Source organism: Cinclus cinclus, chromosome 28, assembly GCF_963662255.1.
Source record: "Cinclus cinclus chromosome 28, bCinCin1.1, whole genome shotgun sequence".
Taxonomy (NCBI): Eukaryota; Metazoa; Chordata; class Aves; order Passeriformes; family Cinclidae; genus Cinclus; species Cinclus cinclus.
In genome coordinates this window covers 477823-499191 of record NC_085073.1, presented here as the reverse complement: position 1 = coordinate 499191, position 21369 = coordinate 477823, and positions in this window count along the sequence as shown.

Below are 21369 nucleotides of genomic sequence, written 5' to 3'. Positions count from 1 at the left end.
GAAACAAGGAACCATTATGACACCATGAAGGCCAAGAATCAAATGGTTCATTGTAAGACCAAGTGGCCTAAAAGGGCTTGGAATGCATTGTGACACCACAGAGGTTAAGAGAAGCAAGGAACCATTATGACCCAATGCAGGCTAACAATCTAATGATCCCTTGTGGCACCAGGGGGTATAAAAAGGGCCAGGGATGAATTGTTACAGCACGGGGTCCAATAGAAGCAAGGATCTATTATGTCACCATGGAGGCCAAGAATCAAATGATTCATTGTGACATCAAGTGGCCTAAAAGGCCATGGGATGCATTGTGACACCACAGAGGTTAAGAGAAGCAAGGAACCATTGTGACCCAATGCAGGCTAACAATCTAATGATACCTTGTGACACCAGGGGGCCTAAAATGGCCAGGGATGGATTGTTACAGCACGGGGACCAATAGAAGCAAGGACCTATTATGCCACCATAGACGCCAAGAATCAAATGATTCATTGTGACATCAAGTGGCCTAAAAGGGCATGGGATGCATTGTGACACCACAGGGGTTAAGAGAAGCAAGGAACCATTGTGACCCAATGGAGGCTAACAATCCAATGGTCCCTTGTGACACCAATGGGCCTAAAAGCGCCAGGGATGAATTGTGAAATCATGGGGCCCAATTAAAAACTGGTACAATTATGCCACCATGGAGGCCAAAAATCAAATGATTCATTGTGACATCAAGTGGCCTAAAAGGGCATGGGATGCATTGTGACACCACAGGGGTTAAGAGAAGCAAGGAAACATTATGACCCAATGCAGGCTAACAATCTAATGATCCCTTGTGGCACCAGGGGGTATAAAAAGGGCCAGGGATGAATTGTTACAGCACGGGGTCCAATAGAAGCAAGGATCTATTATGTCACCATGAAGGCCAAGACTCAAATGATTCATAGTGACATCAAGTGGCCTAAAAGGGCATGGGATGCATTGTGACACCACAGAGGTTAAGAGAAGCAAGGAACCATTGTGACCCAATGGAGGCTAACAATCTAATGATCCCTTGTGGCACCAGGGTGTATAAAAATGGCCAGGGATGAATTGTGACAGCACGGGGACCAATAGAAGCAAGGATTTATTATGTCACCATGGAGGCCAAGAATCAAATGATTCATTGTGACATCAAGTGGCCTAAAAGGGCATGGGATGCATTGTGACACCACAGGGGTTAAGAGAAGCAAGGATCCATTGTGACCCAATGGAGGCTAATAATCCCAGGATCCCATTTGACACCAGGGGGCGTAAAAGGGCCAGGGATGAATTGTGACAGCATGGGGCCCAATTAAAACTTGGTACAATTATGCCACCATGGAGGCCAAGAATCAAATGATTCATTGTAACACCAAGTGGCCTAAAAGGGTATGGGATGCATTGTGACACCACAAGGGTTTAGAGAAGCAAGGAACCATTGTGACCCAATGCAGGCTAACAATCTAAGAATCCCTTTTGACACCAGGGGGCGCAAAAGGACCACAGATGAACTGTGACAGCATGGGGCCCAATAGAAAAAAGGAACCATTATGACACCATGGAGGCCAAGAATCAAATGGTTCATTTTAAGACCAAGTGGCCTAAAAGGTCTTGGAATGCATTGTGACACCACAGAGGTTAAGAGACGCAAGGAACCATTGTGACCCAATGCAGGCTAACAATCTAATGATCCCTTGTGGCACCAGGGGGTATAAAAAGGTCCAGGGATGAATTGTTACAGCACGGGGACCAATAGAAGCAAGGATCTATTATGTCACCATGGAGGCCAAGAATCAAATGATTCATTGTGACATCAAGTGGCCTAAAAGTGCATGGGATGCATTGTGACACCACAGGGGTTAAGAGAAGCAAGGAACCATTATGACCCAATGCAGGCTAACAATCTAATGATCCCTTGTGGCACCAGGGGGTATAAAAAGGGCCAGAGATGAATTGTAACAGCACGGGGACCAATAGAAGCAAGGATCTATTATGTCACCATGGAGGCCAAGAATCAAATGATTCATTGTGACATCAAGTGGCCTAAAAGGGCATGGGATGCATTGTGACACCACAGGGGTTAACAGAAGCAAGGATCCATTGTGACCCAATGGAGGCTAATAATCCCAGGATCCCATTTGACACCAGGGGGCGTAAAAGGGCCAGGGATGAATTGTGACAGCATGGGGCCCAATAGAAACAAGGAACCATTATGACACCATGGAGGCCAAGAATCAAATGATTCATTGTGACATCAAGTGGCCTAAAATGGCATGGAATGCATTGTGACACCCCAGAGGTTAAGAGAAGCAAGGAACCATTGTTACCCAATGGAGGCTAACAATCCAATGGTCCCTTGTGACACCAATGGGCCTAAAAGGGCCAGGGATGAATTGTGAAAGCATGGGGCCCAATTAAAACCTGGTACAATTATGCCACCATGGAGGCCAAAAATGAAATGATTCATTGTGACATCAAGTGGCCTAAAAGGGCATGGGATGCATTGTGACACCACAGGGGTTAAGAGAAGCAAGGAACCATTGTGACCCAATGGAGGCTAATAATTCCAGGATCCCATTTGACACCAGGGGTCGTAAAAGGGCCAGGGATGAATTGTGACAGCATGGGGACCAATAGAAACAAGGAACCATTATGACACCATGAAGGCCAAGAATCAAATGGTTCATTGTAAGACCAAGTGGCCTAAAAGGGCTTGGAATGCATTGTGACACCACAGAGGTTAAGAGAAGCAAGGAACCATTATGACCCAATGCAGGCTAACAATCTAATGATCCCTTGTGGCACCAGGGGGTATAAAAAGGGCCAGGGATGAATTGTTACAGCACGGGGTCCAATAGAAGCAAGGATCTATTATGTCACCATGGAGGCCAAGAATCAAATGATTCATTGTGACATCAAGTGGCCTAAACAGGGCATGGGATGCATTGTGACACCACAGAGGTTAAGAGAAGCAAGGAACCATTGTGACCCAATGCAGGCTAACAATCTAATGATCCCTTGTGACACCAGGGTGTATAAAAATGGCCAGGGATGAATTATAACAGCACGGGGACCAATAGAATCAAGGATCTATTATGTCACCATGGAGGCCAAGAATCAAATGATTCATTGTGACATCAAGTGGCCTAAAAGGGCATGGGATGCATTGTGACACCACAGGGGTAAAGAGAAGCAAGGATCCATTGTGACCCAATGGAGGCTAATAATCCCAGGATTCCATTTGACACCAGGGGGCCTAAAAGGGCCAGGGATGAATTGTGAAAGCATGGGGCCCAATTAAAACCTGGTACAATTATGCCACCATGGAGGCCAAAAATCAAATGATTCATTGTGACATCAAGTGGCCTAAAAGGGCATGGGATGCATTGTGACACCACAGGGGTTAAGAGAAGCAAGGAACCATTGTGACCCAAGGCAGGCTAACAATCTAAGAATCCCTTTTGACAACAGGGGGCGCAAAAGGACCACGGATGAACTGTGACAGCATGGGGACCTATAGAAGCAAGGAACCATTATGACACCATGAAGGCCAAGAATCAAATGGTTCATTGTAAGACCAAGTGGCCTAAAAGGGCTTGGAATGCATTGTGACACCACAGAGGTTAAGAGAATCAAGGAACCATTGTGACCCAATGCAGGCTAACAATCTAATGATCCATTGTGACAACAGGGGTTGTAATAGGGCCAGGGATGAATTGTGAAAGCATGGGGCACAATAAAAACATGGAAATATTATGACACCATAGAGGCCAAGAATCAAATGATTCATTGTAACACCAAGTGGCCTAAAAGGGGATGGGATGCATTGTGACACCACAGGGGTTAAGAGAAGCAAGGAACCATTGTGACCCAATGCAGGCTAACAATCTAAGAATCCCTTTTGACACCAGGGGGCGCAAAAGGACCACAGATGAACTGTGACAGCATGGGGACCGATAGAAGCAAGGAATCATTATGACACCATGAAGGCCAAGAATCAAATGGTTCATTTTAAGACCAAGTGGCATAAAAGTTCTTGGAATGCATTGTGACACCACAGAGGTTAAGAGACGCAAGGAACCATTGTGACCCAAGGCAGGCTAACAATCTAATGATCCCTTGTGGCACCAGGGGGTATATAAAGGTCCAGGGATGAATTGTTACAGCACGGGGACCAATAGAAGCAAGGATCTAATATGTCACCATGGAGGCCAAGAATCAAATGATTCATTGTGACATCAAGTAGCCTAAAAGGGCATGGGATGCATTGTGACACCACAGAGGTTAAGAGATTCAAGGAACCATTGTGACCCAATGCAGGCTAACAATCTAATGATCCCTTGTGGCACCATGGGGTATAAAAATGGCCAGGGATGAATTGTAACAGCACGGGGACCAATAGAAGCAAGGATCTATTATGTCACCATGGAGGCCAAGAATCAAATGATTCATTGTGACATCAAGTGGCCTAAAAGGGCATGGGATGCCTTGTGACACCACAGGGGTTAAGAGAAGCAAGGATCCATTGTGACCCAATGGAGGCTAATAATCCCAGGATCCCATTTGACACCAGGGGGCGAAAAAAAGGGCCAGGGATGAATTGTGAAAGCATGGGGCCCAATTAAAACCTGGTACAATTATGCCACCATGGAGGCCAAGAATCAAATGATTCATTGTGACATCAAGTGGCCTAAAAGGGCATGGGATGCATTGTGACACCACAGGGCTTAAGAGAAGCAAGGAACCATTGTGACCCAATGCAGGCTAACAATCTAATGATCCCTTGTGGCACCAGGGGGTATAAAAAGGGCCAGGGATTAATTGTAACAGCACGGGGACCAATAGAAGCAAGGATCTATTATGTCACCATGGAGGCCAAGAATCAAATGATTCATTGTGACATCAAGTGGCCTAAAAGGTCATGGGATGCATTGTGACACCACAGGGGTTAAGAGAAGCAAGGATCCATTGTGACCCAATGGAGGCTAATAATCCCAGGATCCCATTTGACACCAGGGGTCGTAAAAGGGCCAGGGATGAATTGTGACTGCATGGGGCCCAATCGAAACAAGGAACCATTATGACACCATGGAGGCCAAGAATCAAATTATTCATTGTGACATCAAGTGGCCTAAAAGTGCATGGAATGCATTGTGACACCACAGAGGTTAAGAGAAGCAAGGAACCATTGTGACCCAATGCAGGCTAACAATCTAATGATCCATTGTGACAACAGGGGTTGCAATAGGGCCAGGGATGAATTGTGAAAGCATGGGGCACAATAAAAACATGGAAATATTATGACACAATAGAGACCAAGACTCAAATGATTCATTGTAACACCAAGTGGCCTAAAAGGCCATGGGATGCATTGTGACACCACAGGGGCTAAGAGAAGCAAGGAACCATTGTGACCCAATGCAGGCTAAAAATCTAATGATCCCTTGTGACACCAGGGGGCCTAAAATGGCCAGGGATGGATTGTTACAGCACGGGGCCCAATAGAAGCAAGGATCTATTATGTCACCATGGAGGCCAAGAATCAAATGTTTCATTGACATCATGTGGCCTTAAAGGGCATGGGATGCATTGTGACACCACAGGGGTTAAGAGAAGCAAGGATCCATTGTGACCCAATGGAGGCTAATAATCCCAGGATCCCATTTGACACCAGGGGGCGTAAAAGGTCCAGGGATGAATTGTGACAGCATGAGTCCCAAGAGAAACAGGGAACCATTATGACACCATGGAGGCCAAGAATCAAATGATTCATTGTGACATCAAGTGGCCTAAAATGGCATGGAATGCATTGTGACACCACAGAGGTTAATAGAAGCAAGGAACCATTGTTACCCAATGGAGGCTAACAATCTACTGATCCCTTGTGACACCAATGGGCCTAAAAGGGCCAGGGATGAATTTTGAAAGCATGGGACCCAATTAAAACCATGTACAATTATGCCACCATGGAGGCCAAAAATCAAATGATTCATTGTGACATCAAGTGGCCTAAAAGGGCATGGGATGCATTGTGACACCACAGGGGTTAAGAGAAGCAAGGAACCATTGTGACCCAAGGCAGGCTAACAATCTTAGAATCCCTTTTGACACCAGGGGGTGCAAAAGGAATACGGATAAACTGTGACAGCATGGGGACCTATAGAAGCAAGGAACCATTATGACACCATGAAGGCCAAGAATCAAATGGTTCATTGCAAGACCAAGTGGCCTAAAAGGGCTTGGAATGCATTGTGACACCACAGAGGTTAAGAGAAGCAAGGAACCATTGTGACCCAATGCAGGCTAACATTCTAATGATCCATTGTGACACCAGGGGTTGCAATAGGGCCAGGGATGAATTGTGAAAGCATGGGGCACAATAAAAACATGGAAATATTATGTCACCATGGAGGCCAAGAATCAAATGATTCATTGTGACATCAAGTGGCCTAAAAGGGCATGGGATGCATTGTGACACCACAGAGGTTAAGAGAAGCAAGGAACGATTTTGACCCAATGCAGGCAAACAATCTAATGATCCCTTGTGACACCAGGGGGCCTAAAATGGCCAGGGATGGATTGTTACAGCACGGGGACCAATAGAAGCAAGGATCTATTATGTCACCATGGAGGCCAAGAATCAAATGATTCATTGTGACATCAAGTGGCCTAAAAGGGCATGGGATGCATTGTGACACCACAGGGGTTAAGAGAAGCAAGGATCCATTGTGACCCAATGGAGGCTAATAATCCCAGGATCCCATTTGACACCAGGGGGCGTAAAAGGGCCAGGGATGAATTGTGACAGCATGGGGCCCAATAGAAACAAGGAACCATTATGACACCATGGAGGCCAAGAATCAAATGATTCATTGTGACATCAAGTGGCCTAAAATGGCATGGAATGCATTGTGACACCACAGAGGTTAAGAGAAGCAAGGAACCATTGTTACCCAATGGAGGCTAACAATCTAATGATCCCTTGTGACACCAATGAGCCTAAAAGGGCCAGGGATGAATTGTGAAAGCATGGGGCCCAATTAAAACCTGGTACAATTATGTCACCATGGAGGCCAAGAATCAAATGATTCATTGTGACATCAAGTGGCCTAAAAGGGCATGGGATGCATTGTGACTCCACAGAGGTTAAGAGAAGCAAGGAACCATTGTTACCCAATGGAGGCTAACAATCTAATGGTCCCTTGTGACACCAATGGGCCTAAAAGGGCCAGGGATGAATTGTGAAATCATGGGGCCCAATTAAAACCTGGTACAATTATGCCACCATGGAGGCCAAAAATCAAATGATTCATTGTGATATCAAGTGGCCTAAAAGGGCATGGGATGCATTGTGACACCACAGGGGTTAAGAGAAGCAAGGAACCATTGTGACCCAAGGCAGGCTAACAATCTTAGAATCCCTTTTGACACCAGGGGGCGCAAAAGGACCACGGATGAACTGTGTCTGCATGGGGACCTATAGAAGAAAGGAACCATTATGACACCATGGAGGCCAAGAATCAAATGGTTCATTGTAAGACCAAGTGGCCTAAAAGGGCTTGGAATGCATTGTGACACCACAGAGGTTAAGAGAAGCAAGGAACCATTGTGACCCAATGCAGGCTAACAATCTAATGATCCCTCGTGACACCAGGGGTTGCAATAGGGCCAGGGATGAATTGTGAAACATGGGGCACAATAAAAACATGGAAATATTATGACACAATAGAGACCAAGATTCAAATGATTCATTGTAACACCAAGTGGCCTAAAAGGCCATGGGATGCATTGTGACACCACAGGGGCTAAGAGAAGCAAGGAACCATTGTGACCCAATGCAGGCTAACAATCTAATGATCCCTTGTGACACCAGGGGGCCTAAAATGGCCAGGGATGGATTGTTACAGCACGGGGACCAATAGAAGCAAGGATCTATTATGTCACCATGGAGGCCAAGAATCAAATGATTCATTGTGACATCAAGTGGCCTAAAAGGGCATGGGATGCATTGTGACACCACAGGGGTTAACAGAAGCTAGGATCCATTGTGACCCAATGGAGGCTAATAATCCCAGGATCCCATTTGACACCAGGGGGCGTAAAAGGGCCAGGGATGAATTGTGACAGCATGGGGCCCAATAGAAACAAGGAACCATTATGACACCATGGAGGCCAAGAATCAAATGATTCATTGTGACATCAAGTGGCCTAAAATGGCATGGAATGCATTGTGACACCACAGAGGTTAAGAGAAGCAAGGAACCATTGTTACCCAATGGAGGCTAACAATCTAATGGTCCCTTGTGACACCAATGAGCCTAAAAGGGCCAGGGATGAATTGTGAAAGCATGGGGCCCAATTAAAACCTGGTACAATTATGCCACCATGGAGGCCAAAAATCAAATGATTCATTGTGACATCAAGTGGCCTAAAAGTGCATGGGATGCATTGTGACACCACAGGGCTTAAGAGAAGCAAGGAACCATTGTGACCCAAGGCAGGCTAACAATCTTAGAATCCCTTTTGACACCAGGGGGCGCAAAAGGACCACGGATGAACTGTGACAGCATGGGGACCTATAGAAGCAAGGAACCATTATGACACCATGAAGGCCAAGAATCAAATGGGTCATTGTAAGACCAAGTGGCCTAAAAGGTCTTGGAATGCATTGTGACACCACAGAGGTTAAGAGAAGCAAGGAACCATTGTGACCCAATGCAGGCTAACAATCTAATGATCCATTGTGACACCAGGGGTTGCAATAGGGCCAGGGATGAATTGTGAAAGCATGGAGCACAATAAAAACATGGAAATATTATGACACAATAGAGACCAAGACTCAAATGATTCATTGTAACACCAAGTGGCCTAAAAGGGCATGGGATGCATTGTGACACCACAGGGGCTAAGAGAAGCAAGGAACCATTGTGACCCAATGCAGGCTAACAATCTAATGATCCCTTGTGACACCAGGGGGCCTAAAATGGCCAGGGATGGATTGTTACAGCACGGGGACCAATAGAAGCAAGGATCTATTATGTCACCATGGAGGCCAAGAATCAAATGATTCATTGTGACATCAAGTGGCCTAAAAGGGCATGGGATGCATTGTGACACCACAGGGGTTAAGAGAAGCTAGGATCCATTGTGACCCAAAGGAGGCTAATAATCCCAGGATCCCATTTGACACCAGGGGGCGTAAAAGGGCCAGGGATGAATTGTGACAGCATGGGGCCCAATAGAAACAAGGAACCATTATGACACCATGGAGGCCAAGAATCAAATTATTCATTGTGACATCAAGTGGCCTAAAATGGCATGGAATGCATTGTGACACCACAGACGTTAAGAGAAGCAAGGAACCATTGTTACCCAATGGAGGCTAACAATCTACTGATCCCTTGTGACACCAAAGGGCCTAAAAGGGCCAGGGATGAATTGTGAAAGCATGGGGCCCAATTAAAACCTGGTACAATTATGCCACCATGGAGGCCAAAAATCAAATGATTCATTGTGACATCAAGTGGCCTAAAAGGGCATGGGATGCATTGTGACACCACAGGGGTTAAGAGAAGCAAGGAACCATTGTGACCCAAGGCAGGCTAACAATCTTAGAATCCCTTTTGACACCAGGGGGCGCAAAAGGACCACGGATGAACTGTGACAGCATGGGGACCTATAGAAGCAAGGAACCATTATGACACCATGAAGGCCAAGAATCAAATGGGTCATTGTAAGACCAAGTGGCCTAAAAGGTCTTGGAATGCATTGTGACACCACAGAGGTTAAGAGAAGCAAGGAACCATTGTGACCCAATGCAGGCTAACATTCTAATGATCCATTGTGACACCAGGGGTTGCAATAGGGCCAGGGATGAATTGTGAAAGCATGGGGCACAATAAAAACATGGAAATATTATGTCACCATGGAGGCCAAGAATCAAATGATTCATTGTGACATCAAGTGGCCTAAAAGGGCATGGGATGCATTGTGACACCACAGGGGCTAAGAGAAGCAAGGAACCATTGTGACCCAATGCAGGCAAACAATCTAATGATCCCTTTTGACACCAGGGGGCCTGAAATGGCCAGGGATGGATTGTTACAGCACGGGGACCAATAGAAGCAAGGATCTATTATGTCACCATGGAGGCCAAGAATCAAATGATTCATTGTGACATCAAGTGGCCTAAAATGGCATGGGATGCATTGTGACACCACAGGGGTTACGAGAAGCAAGGATCCATTGTGACCCAATGGAGGCTAATAATCCCAGGATCCCATTTGACACCAGGGGGCGCAAAAGGACCAGGGATGAATTGTGACAGCATGGGGCCCAATAGAAACAAGGAACCATTATGACACCATGGAGGCCAAGAATCAAATGATTCATTGTGACATCAAGTGGCCTAAAATGGCATGGAATGCATTGTGACACCACAGACGTTAAGAGAAGCAAGGAACCATTGTTACCCAATGGAGGCTAACAATCTACTGAACCCTTGTGACACCAAAGGGCCTAAAAGGGCCAGGGATGAATTGTGAAAGCATGGGGCCCAATTAAAACCTGGTACAATTATGTCACCATGGAGGCCAAGAATCAAATGATTCATTGTGACATCAAGTGGCCTACAAGGGCATGGGATGCATTGTGACGCCACAGAGGTTAAGAGAAGCAAGGAACCATTGTTACCCAATGGAGGCTATCAATCTAATGGTCCCTTGTGACACCAATGGGCCTAAAAGGGCCAGGGATGAATTGTGAAAGCATGGGGCCCAATTAAAACCTGGTACAATTATGCCACCATGGAGGCCAAAAATGAAATGATTCATTGTGACATCAAGTGGCCTAAAAGGGCATGGGATGCATTGTGACACCACAGGGGTTAAGAGAAGCAAGGAACCATTGTGACCCAAGGCAGGCTAACAATCTTAGAATCCCTTTTGACACCAGGGGGCGCAAAAGGACCACGGATGAACTGTGACAGCATGGGGACCTATAGAAGCAAGGAACCATTATGACACCATGAAGGCCAAGAATCAAATGGTTCATTGTAAGACCAAGTGGCCTAAAAGGGCTTGGAATGCATTGTGACACCACAGAGGTTAAGAGAAGCAAGGAACCATTGTGACCCAATGCAGGCTAACAATCTAATGATCCATTGTGACACCAGGGGTTGCAATAGGGCCAGGGATGAATTGTGAAACATGGGGCACAATAAAAACATGGAAATATTATGACACAATTGAGACCAAGATTCAAATGATTCATTGTAACACCAAGTGGCCTAAAAGGCCATGGGATGCATTGTGACACCACAGGGGCTAAGAGAAGCAAGGAACCATTGTGACCCAATGCAGGCTAACAATCTAATGATCCCTTGTGACACCAGGGGGCCTAAAATGGCCAGGGATGGATTGTTACAGCACGGGGACCAATAGAAGCAAGGATCTATTATGTCACCATGGAGGCCAAGAATCAAATGATTCATTGTGACATCAAGTGGCCTAAAAGGGCATGGGATGCATTGTGACACCACAGGGGTTAACAGAAGCTAGGATCCATTGTGACCCAATGGAGGCTAATAATCCCAGGATCCCATTTGACACCAGGGGGCGTAAAAGGGCCAGGGATGAATTGTGACAGCATGGGGCCCAATAGAAACAAGGAACCATTATGACACCATGGAGGCAAAGAATCAAATGATTCATTGTGACATCAAGTGGCCTAAAATGGCATGGAATGCATTGTGACACCACAGAGGTTAAGAGAAGCAAGGAACCATTGTTACCCAATGGAGGCTAACAATATAATGGTCCCTTGTGACACCAATGAGCCTAAAAGGGCCAGGGATGAATTGTGAAAGCATGGGGCCCAATTAAAACCTGGTACAATTATGCCACCATGGAGGCCAAAAATGAAATGATTCATTGTGACATCAAGTGGCCTAAAAGGGCATGGGATGCATTGTGACACCACAGGGGTTAAGAGAAGCAAGGAACCATTGTGACCCAAGGCAGGCTAACAATCTTAGAATCCCTTTTGACACCAGGGGGCGCAAAAGGACCACGGATGAACTGTGACAGCATGGGGACCTATAGAAGCAAGGAACCATTATGACACCATGAAGGCCAAGAATCAAATGGGTCATTGTAAGACCAAGTGGCCTAAAAGGTCTTGGAATGCATTGTGACACCACAGAGGTTAAGAGAAGCAAGGAACCATTGTGACCCAATGCAGGCTAACAATCTAATGATCCATTGTGACACCAGGGGTTGCAATAGGGCCAGGGATGAATTGTGAAAGCATGGAGCACAATAAAAACATGGAAATATTATGACACAATAGAGACCAAGACTCAAATGATTCATTGTAACACCAAGTGGCCTAAAAGGCCATGGGATGCATTGTGACACCACAGGGGCTAAGAGAAGCAAGGAACCATTGTGACCCAATGCAGGCTAACAATCTAATGATCCCTTGTGACACCAGGGGGCCTAAAATGGCCAGGGATGGATTGTTACAGCACGGGGACCAATAGAAGCAAGGATCTATTATGTCACCATGGAGGCCAAGAATCAAATGATTCATTGTGACATCAAGTGGCCTAAAAGGGCATGGGATGCATTGTGACACCACAGGGGTTAAGAGAAGCTAGGATCCATTGTGACCCAAAGGAGGCTAATAATCCCAGGATCCCATTTGGCACCAGGGGGCGTAAAAGGGCCAGGGATGAATTGTGACAGCATGGGGCCCAATAGAAACAAGGAACCATTATGACACCATGGAGGCCAAGAATCAAATTATTCATTGTGACATCAAGTGGCCTAAAATGGCATGGAATGCATTGTGACACCACAGACGTTAAGAGAAGCAAGGAACCATTGTTACCCAATGGAGGCTAACAATCTAATGATCCCTTGTGACACCAAAGGGCCTAAAAGGGCCAGGGATGAATTGTGAAAGCATGGGGTCCAATTAAAACCTGGTACAATTATGCCACCATGGAGGCCAAAAATCAAATGATTCATTGTGACATCAAGTGGCCTAAAAGGGCATGGGATGCATTGTGACACCACAGGGGTTAAGAGAAGCAAGGAACCATTGTGACCCAAGGCAGGCTAACAATCTTAGAATCCCTTTTGACACCAGGGGGCGCAAAAGGACCACGGATGAACTGTGACAGCATGGGGACCTATAGAAGCAAGGAACCATTATGACACCATGAAGGCCAAGAATCAAATGGGTCATTGTAAGACCAAGTGGCCTAAAAGGTCTTGGAATGCATTGTGACACCACAGAGGTTAAGAGAAGCAAGGAACCATTGTGACCCAATGCAGGCTAACAATCTAATGATCCATTGTGACACCAGGGGTTGCAATAGGGCCAGGGATGAATTGTGAAAGCATGGGGCACAATAAAAACATGGAAATATTATGACACAATAGAGACCAAGACTCAAATGATTCATTGTAACACCAAGTGGCCTAAAAGGGCATGGGATGCATTGTGACACCACAGGGGCTAAGAGAAGCAAGGAACCATTGTGACCCAATGCAGGCTAACAATCTAATGATCCCTTGTGACACCAGGGGGCCTAAAATGGCCAGGGATGGATTGTTACAGCACGGGGACCAATAGAAGCAAGGATCAATTATGTCACCATGGAGGCCAAGAATCAAATGATTCATGGACATCAAGTGGCCTAAAAGGGCATGGGATGCATTGTGACACCACAGGGGTTAAGAGAAGATAGGATCCATTGTGACCCAATGGAGGCTAAGAATCCCAGGATCCCATTTGACACCAGGGGGCGTAAAAGGGCCAGGGATGAATTGTGACAGCATGGGGCCCAATAGAAACAAGGAACCATTATGACACCATGGAGGCCAAGAATCAAATGATTCATTGTGACATCAAGTGGCCTAAAATGGCATGGAATGCATTGTGACACCACAGAGGTTAAGAGAAGCAAGGAACGATTGTGACCCAAGGCGGGCTAACAATCTTAAAATCCCTTTTGACACCAGGGGGCTAAAAAGGACCACGGATGAACTGTGACAACATGGGGCCCAATAGAAACAAGGAACCATTATGACACCATGGAGGCCAAGAATCAAATGATTCATTGTGACATCAAGTGGCCTAAAATGGCATGGAATGCATTGTGACACCACAGAGGTTAAGAGAAGCAAGGAACCATTGTTACCCAATGGAGTCTTACAATCTAATGGTCCCTTGTGACACCAATGGGCCTAAAAGGGCCAGGGATGAATTGTGAAAGCATGGGGCCCAATTAAAACCTGGTACAATTATGCCACCATGGAGGCCAAAAATGAAATGATTCATTGTGACATCAAGTGGCCTAAAAGGGCATGGGATGCATTGTGACACCACAGGGCTTAAGAGAAGCAAGGAACCATTGTGACCCAAGGCAGGCTAACAATCTTAGAATCCCTTTTGACACCAGGGGGCGCAAAAGGACCACGGATGAACTGTGACAGCATGGGGACCTATAGAAGCAAGGAACCATTATGACACCATGAAGGCCAAGAATCGAATGGGTCATTGTAAGACCAAGTGGCCTAAAAGGTCTTGGAATGCATTGTGACACCACAGAGGTTAAGAGAAGCAAGGAACCATTGTGACCCAATGCAGGCTAACAATCTAATGATCCATTGTGACACCAGGGGTTGCAATAGGGCCCGGGATGAATTGTGAAAGCATGGGGCACAATAAAAACATGGAAATATTATGACACAATTGAGACCAAGACTCAAATGATTCATTGTAACACCAACTAGCCTAAAAGGGCATGGGATGCATTGTGACACCACAGGGGCTAAGAGAAGCAAGGAACCATTGTGACCCAATGCAGGCTAACAATCTAATGATCCCTTGTGACACCAGGGGGCCTAAAATGGCCAGGGATGGATTGTTACAGCACGGGGACCAATAGAAGCAAGGATCTATTATGTCACCATGGAGGCCAAGAATCAAATGATTCATTGTGACATCAAGTGGCCTAAAAGGGCATGGGATGCATTGTGACACCACAGGGGTTAAGAGAAGCAAGGATCCATTGTGACCCAATGGAGGCTAATAATCCCAGGATCCCATTTGACACCAGGGGGCGTAAAAGGGCCAGGGATGAATTGTGACAGCATGGGGCCCAATAGAAACAAGGAACCATTATGACACCATGGAGGCCAAGAATCAAATGATTCATTGTGACATCAAGTGGCCTAAAATGGCATGGAATGCATTGTGACACCACAGAGGTTAAGAGAAGCAAGGAACCATTGTTACCCAATGGAGGCTAACAATCTAATGGTCCCTTGTGACACCAATGGGCCTAAAAGGTCCAGGGATGAATTGTGAAAGCATGGGGCCCAATTAAAACCTGGTACAATTATGCCACCATGGAGGCCAAAAATGAAATGATTCATTGTGACATCAAGTGGCCTAAAAGGGCATGGGATGCATTGTGACACCACAGGGGTTAAGAGAAGCAAGGAACCATTGTGACCCAATGCAGGCTAACAATCTTAGAATCCCTTTTGACACCAGGGGGCGCAAAAGGACCACGGATGAACTGTGACAGCATGGGGACCTATAGAAGCAAGGAACCATTATGACACCATGAAGGCCAAGAATCAAATGGTTCATTGTAAGACCAAGTGGCCTAAAAGGGCTTGGAATGCATTGTGACACCACAGAGGTTAAGAGAAGCAAGGAACCATTGTGACCCAATGCAGGCTAACAATCTAATGATCCATTGTGACACCAGGGGTTGCAATAGGGCCAGGGATGAATTGTGAAAGCATGGGGCACAATAAAAACATGGAAATATTATGACACAATAGAGACCAAGACTCAAATGATTCATTGTAACACCAAGTGGCCTAAAAGGCCATGGGATGCATTGTGACACCACAGGGGCTAAGAGAAGCAAGGAACCATTGTGACCCAATGCAGGCTAACAATCTAATGATCCCTTGTGACACCAGGGGGCCTAAAATGGCCAGGGATGGATTGTTACAGCACGGGGACCAATAGAAGCAAGGATCAATTATGTCACCATGGAGGCCAAGAATCAAATGATTCATGGACATCAAGTGGCCTAAAATGGCATGGAATGCATTGTGACACCACAGAGGTTAAGAGAAGCAAGGAACCATTGTGACCCAAGGCGGGCTAACAATCTTAAAATCCCTTTTGACACCAGGGGGCTAAAAAGGACCACGGATGAACTGTGACAGCATGGGGCCCAATAGAAACAAGGAACTATTATGACACCATGGAGGCCAAGAATCAAATGATTCATTGTGACATCAAGTGGCCTAAAATGGCATGGAATGCATTGTGACACCACAGAGGTTAAGAGAAGCAAGGAACCATTGTTACCCAATGGAGTCTTACAATCTAATGGTCCCTTGTGACACCAATGGGCCTAAAAGGGCCAGGGATGAATTGTGAAAGCATGGGGCCCAATTAAAACCTGGTACAGTTATGCCACCATGGAGGCCAAAAGTGAAATGATTCATTGTGACATCAAGTGGCCTAAAAGGGCATGGGATGCATTGTGACACCACAGGGGTTAAGAGAAGCAAGGAACCATTGTGACCCAAGGCAGGCTAACAATCTTAGAATCCCTTTTGACACCAGGGGGCGCAAAAGGACCACGGATGAACTGTGACAGCATGGGGACCTATAGAAGCAAGGAACCATTATGACACCATGAAGGCCAAGAATCAAATGGGTCATTGTAAGACCAAGTGGCCTAAAAGGTCTTGGAATGCATTGTGACACCACAGAGGTTAAGAGAAGCAAGGAACCATTGTGACCCAATGCAGGCTAACAATCTAATGATCCATTGTGACACCAGGGGTTGCAATAGGGCCAGGGATGAATTGTGAAAGCATGGGGCACAATAAAAACATGGAAATATTATGACACAATAGAGACCAAGACTCAAATGATTCATTGTAACACCAAGTGGCCTAAAAGGCCATGGGATGCATTGTGACACCACAGGGGCTAAGAGAAGCAAGGAACCATTGTGACCCAATGCAGGCTAACAATCTAATGATCCCTTGTGACACCAGGGGGCCTAAAATGGCCAGTGATGGATTGTTACAGCACGGGGACCAATAGAAGCAAGGATCTATTATGTCACCATGGAGGCCAAGAATCAAATGATTCATTGTGACATCAAGTGGCCTAAAAGGGCATGGGATGCATTGTGACACCACAGGGCTTAAGAGAAGCAAGGATCCATTGTGACCCAATGGAGGCTAATAATCCCAGGATCCCATTTGACACCAGGGGGCGTAAAAGGGCCAGGGATGAATTGTGACAGCATGGGGCCCAATAGAAACAAGGAACCATTATGACACCATGGAGGCCAAGAATCAAATGATTCATTGTGACATCAAGTGGCCTAAAATGGCATGGAATGCATTGTGACACCACAGAGGTTAAGAGAAGCAAGGAACCATTGTTACCCAATGGAGGCTAACAATCTAATGGTCCCTTGTGACACCAATGGGCCTAAAAGGGCCAGGGATGAATTGTGAAAGCATGGGGCCCAATTAAAACCTGGTACAATTATGCCACCATGGAGGCCAAAAATCAAATGATTCATTGTGACATCAAGTGGCCTAAAAGGGCATGGGATGCATTGTGACACCACAGGGGTTAAGAGAAGCAAGGAACCATTGTGACCCAAGGCAGGCTAACAATCTTAGAATCCCTTTTGACACCAGGGGGCGCAAAAGGACCACGGATGAACTGTGACAGCATGGGGACCTATAGAAGCAAGGAACCATTATGACACCATGAAGGCCAAGAATCAAATGGGTCATTGTAAGACCAAGTGGCCTAAAAGGTCTTGGAATGCATTGTGACACCACAGAGGTTAAGAGAAGCAAGGAACCATTGTGACCCAATGCAGGCTAACAATCTAATGATCCATTGTGACACCAGGGGTTGCAATAGGGCCCGGGATGAATTGTGAAAGCATGGGGCACAATAAAAACATGGAAATATTATGACACAATTGAGACCAAGACTCAAATGATTCATTGTAACACCAAGTAGCCTAAAAGGGCATGGGATGCATTGTGACACCACAGGGGCTAAGAGAAGCAAGGAACCATTGTGACCCAATGCAGGCTAACAATCTAATGATCCCTTGTGACACCAGGGGGCATAAAATGGCCAGGGATGGATTGTTACAGCACGGGGACCAATAGAAGCAAGGATCTATTATGTCACCATGGAGGCCAAGAATCAAATGATTCATTGTGACATCAAGTGGCCTAAAAGGGCATGGGATGCATTGTGACACCACAGGGGTTAAGAGAAGCAAGGATCCATTGTGACCCAATGGAGGCTAATAATCCCAGGATCCCATTTGACACCAGGGGGCGTAAAAGGGCCAGGGATGAATTGTGACAGCATGGGGCCCAATAGAAACAAGGAACCATTATGACACCATGGAGGCCAAGAATCAAATGATTCATTGTGACATCAAGTGGCCTAAAATGGCATGGAATGCATTGTGACACCACAGAGGTTAAGAGAAGCAAGGAACCATTGTTACCCAATGGAGGCTAACAATCTAGTGGTCCCTTGTGACACCAATGGGCCTAAAAGGGCCAGGGATGAATTGTGAAATCATGGGGCCCAATTAAAACCTGGTACAATTATGCCACCATGGAGGCCAAAAATCAAATGATTCATTGTGACATCAAGTGGCCTAAAAGGGCATGGGATGCATTGTGACACCACAGGGGTTAAGAGAAGCAAGGAACCATTGTGACCCAAGGCAGGCTAACAATCTTAGAATCCCTTTTGACACCAGGGGGTGCAAAAGGAACACGGATGAACTGTGACAGCATGGGGACCAATAGAAGCAAGGAACCATTATGACACCATGAAGGCCAAGAATCAAATGGTTCATTGTAAGACCAAGTGGCCTAAAAGGGCTTGGAATGCATTGTGACACCACAGGGGTTAAGAGAAGCAAGGAACCATTGTGACCCAAGGCAGGCTAACAATCTAATGATCCATTGTGACACCAGGGGTTGCAACAGGGCCAGGGATGAATTGTGAAAGCATGGGGCACAATAAAAACATGGAAATATTATGACACAATAGAGACCAAGACTCAAATGATTCATTGTAACACCAAGTGGCCTAAAAGGCCATGGGATGCATTGTGACACCACAGGGGCTAAGAGAAGCAAGGAACCATTGTGACCCAATGCAGGCTAACAATCTAATGATCCCTTGTGACACCAGGGGGCCTAAAATGGCCAGGGATGGATTGTTACAGCACGGGGACCAATAGAAGCAAAGATCTATTATGTCACCATGGAGGCCAAGAATCAAATGATTCATTGTGACATCAAGTGGCCTAAAAGGGCATGGGATGCATTGTGACACCACAGGGGTTAAGAGAAGCAAGGATCCATTGTGACCCAATGGAGGCTAATAATCCCTGGATCCCATTTGACACCAGGGGGCGTAAAAGGGCCAGGGATGAATTGTGACAGCATGGGGCCCAATAGAAACAAGGAACCATTATGACACCATGGAGGCCAAGAATCAAATTATTCATTGTGACATCAAGTGGCCTAAAATGGCATGGAATGCATTGTGACACCACAGATGTTAAGAGAAGCAAGGAACCATTGTGACCCAATGCAGGCTAACAATCTAATGGTCCCTTGTGACACCAATGAGCCTAAAAGGGCCAGGGATGAATTGTGAAATCATGGGGCCCAATTAACACCTGGTACAATTATGCCACCATGGAGGCCAAAAATGAAATGATTCATTGTGACATCAAGTGGCCTAAAAGGGCATGGGATGCATTGTGACACCACAGGGGTTAAGAGAAGCAAGGAACCATTGTGACCCAAGGCAGGCTATCAATCTTAGAATCCCTTTTGACACCAGGGGGCGAAAAAGGACCACGGATGAACTGTGACAGCATGGGGCCCAATAGAAACAAGGAACTATTATGACACCATGGAGGCCAAGAATCAAATGATTCATTGTGACATCAAGTGGCCTAAAAGGGCAAGGAATGCATTGTGACACCACAGGGGTTAAGAGAAGCAAGGAACCATTGTGACCCAATGCAGGCTAACAATCTTAGAATCCCTTTTGACACCAGGGGGCGCAAAAGGACCACGGATGAACTGTGACAGCATGGGGACCTATAGAAGCAAGGAACCATTATGACACCATGAAGGCCAAGAATCAAATGGTTCATTGTAAGACCAAGTGGCCTAAAAGGGCTTGGAATGCATTGTGACACCACAGAGGTTAAGAGAAGCAAGGAACCATTGTGACCCAATGCAGGCTAACAATCTAATGATCCATTGTGACACCAGAGGTTGCGATAGGGCCAGGGATGAATTGTGAAAGCATGGGGCACAATAAAAACATGGAAATATTATGACACAATAGAGACCAAGACTCAAATGATTCATTGTAACACCAAGTGGCCTAAAAGGGCATGGGATGCATTGTGACACCAAAGGGGCTAAGAGAAGCAAGGAACCAGTGTGACCCAATGCAGGCTAACAATCTAATGATCCCTTGTGACACCAGGGGGCCTAAAATGGCCAGGGATGGATTGTTACAGCATGGGGACCAATAGAAGCAAGGATCTATTATGTCACCATGGAGGCCAAGAATCAAATGATTCATTGTGACATCAAGTGGCCTAAAAGGGCATGGGATGCCTTGTGACACCACAGAGGTTAAGAGAAGCATGAAACCATTGTTACCCAATGGAGGCTAACAATCTAATGGACCCTTGTGAAACCAATGGGCCTAAAAGGGCCAGGGATGAATTGTGAGAGCATGGGGCCCAATTAAAACCTGGTACAATTATGCCACCATGGAGGCCAAAAATCAAATGATTCATTGTGACATCAAGTGGCCTAAAAGGGCATGGGATGCATTGTGACACCACAGGGGTTAAGAGAAGCAAGGAACCATTGTGACCCAAGACAGGCTAACAATCTTAGAATCCCTTTTGACACCAGGGGGCGCAAAAGGACCACGGATGAACTGTGACAGGATGGGGCCCAATAGATACAAGCAAGTATTATGCCACCATGGAGGCCAAGAATCAAATGATTCATTGTGACATCAAGTGGCCTAAAATGGCATGGAATGCATTGTGACACCACAGAGGTTAAGAGAAGCAAGGAACCATTGTTACCCAATGGAGGCTAACAATCTAATGGTCCCTTGTGACACCAATGGGCCTAAAAGGGCCAGGGATGAATTGTGAAAGCATGGGGCCCAATTAAAACCTGGTACAATTATGCCACC